This window comes from Petromyzon marinus, unplaced genomic scaffold (genome assembly GCF_048934315.1).
Source record: "Petromyzon marinus isolate PM22_M1 ecotype Great Lakes invasive population unplaced genomic scaffold, UKy_Petmar_22M1.pri1.0 PM_G_Scaffold_28, whole genome shotgun sequence".
Lineage (NCBI taxonomy): Eukaryota > Metazoa > Chordata > Hyperoartia > Petromyzontiformes > Petromyzontidae > Petromyzon > Petromyzon marinus.
Window position 1 is genome coordinate 2342501 of NW_027422850.1, and position 2500 is coordinate 2345000.

Consider the following 2500-nt stretch of genomic DNA (forward strand, 5'->3'; position numbering starts at 1 on the left):
ATACGCTAGAAATTGGCGGGGATGTCTCTCTTGTGGCTCACGGGGCTGTTAGGGTGGCACAGAAATCCCTCGGAATGGGAAAACGGGTCATTTTCGTGTCGCCACATTGCATGCGAACCGCATGCAACTTCCAGAGGCATTTGCAGCAGAAATGCATGTGCAGTCAAAAAAAAATTGATATTTTTCACGGATAGACCCCGTGAAACGCTAGAAATTGGCGGGGATGTGTCTCTTGTGGCTCACGGGGCTGTTCGGGTCGCACAGAAATCCCTGGGAATGGGAAAACGGGTCATTTTCGTGTTGCCACATTGCGTACGAACCGCATGAAACTTCCAGAGGCATTTGCAGCAGGAATGCATGTGCACTCAAAAACTTCTATATGTTTCACGGATAGACCCCGTGAAACGCTAGAAATTGGCGGGGATGTGTCTCTTGTGGCTCACGGGGCTGTTAGGGTGGCACAGAACTCCCTCGGAATGGGAAAAGGGGTCATTTTCGTGTTGCCACATTGCATAGGAACGCCATGAAACTTCCAGAGGCATTTGCAGCAGAAAGGCACGTGCACTCAAAAATTTTAATATTTTTCACGCATAGACCCCGTCAAACGCTAGAAGTTGGCGGGGATGTCTCTCTTGTGGCTCACGGGGCTGTTAGGGTCGCACAGAAATGCCTCGGAATGGGAAAACGGGTCATTTTTGTGTGGCCACATTGCATAGGAACGGCATGAAACTTCCAGAGGCATTTGCAGCAGGAATGCATGTGCACTCAAAAACGTCTATATTTTTCACGGATAGACCCCGTGAAACGCTATAAATTGGCGGGGATGTCTCTCTTGTGGCTCACGGGCGCTGTTAGTTAGGGTCGCACAGAAATCCCTCGGAATGGGAAAAGGGGTCATTTTCGTGTTGCCACATTGCGTACGAACGGCATGAAACTTCCAGAGGCATCTGCAGCAGAAATGCATGTGCACTCAAAAACGTCTATATTTTTCACGGATAGACCCCGTGAAACGCTAGAAATTGGCGGGGATGTGTCTCTTGTGGCTCACGGGGCTGTTAGGGTCGCACAGAAATCCCTCGGAATGGGAAAACGGGTCATTTTCGTGTTGCCACAATTGGCATACGAACGGCATGAAACTTCCAGAGGCATTTGCAGCAGAAATGCATGTGCACTCAAAAACGTGAATATTTTTTCACGGATAGACCCCGTCAAACGCTCGAATTTGGCGGGGATGTTTCTCTTGTGGGTCACGGGGCTGTTCGGCTCGCACAGAACTCCCTTGGTCCACCTGATTCGTGCATACAGGCAGCAACTAAAACTCTGTAAACCTGCTGTGAGGACATCTAAACAGTGGACCAGTGAGGCTGTGGAAGATTTGCGGGCGTGCTTAGACTGTACTGACTGGGATATGTTCACGACTGCTACCAATAGTCTGGATGAACTCACAGAGGCTGTGTACATCAGCTTCTGTGAGGACTGCTGTATCCCAACACGTACCAGGGTGAACTTTAACAACAACAAGCCCTGGTTCTCAGCAAAGCTCAAAAGGTTGAGGTTGGAGAAGGAGGAAGCGTTTAGGAGTGGGGATAGAGACAGATTCAAGGAGTCGAAGAACAGGTTTAGCAAAGCGGTGAGAGAGGCTAAACGACTGTACTCAGAGACACTAAAACACCAGTTCTCTACTAACGACGCTGCTTCTGTCTGCCAAAGGGCTCAGGCACATCACCAACTACAAACCCAGAGCGCCCCACACCACTAACGACTCCCGCCTAGCCAACGACCTGAACGAGTTCTACCGTAGATTTGAAAGACAATTGGACTGTCCTGAACCACCCCTTCCCACCCAAGAGGCCCCATCCCCCACCCATACTACAGAAACGACTCTCTCCTTTCAGGAGGGAGAAGTTAATGGGCTTTTCAAGAGGCAGAATCCACGCAAAGCAGCCGGGCCGGACTCTGTCTCTCCAGCCACCCTCAGGCACTGCGCTGGCCAGCTGTCTCCGGTGTTCACCAACATCTTTAACACCTCCCTGGAGACATGCCATGTACCAGCCTGTCTCAAGTCCTCCACCATCATCGCTGTGCCCAAAAAGCTAAGGCCAACAGGACTAAATGATTACAGACCGGTCGCCCTTACATCTGTGGTAATGAAGTCTTTTGAGCGCCTGCTCCTGGCACACCTCAAAGCCATCACAGACCCTCTCCTGGACCCCCTTCAGTTTGCCTACAGAGCCAACAGGTCTGTGGACGACGCAGTTAACATGGCCCTCCACTTCACCCTACAGCATGTGGACGCCCCAGCATCCTACGCCAGGATCCTGTTTGTGGACTTCAGCTCTGCCTTCAACACCATCATCCCTGCCCTGCTTCAGGACAAGCTCTTCCAGCTGAACGTGCCCTACTCCACCTGCAGGTGGATCACAGACTTCCTCTCTGACAGGAAGCAGTGCGTTAAGCCGGGAACAGAAGTCTCTGACTCCAGGTCCATCAGCACGGGAAC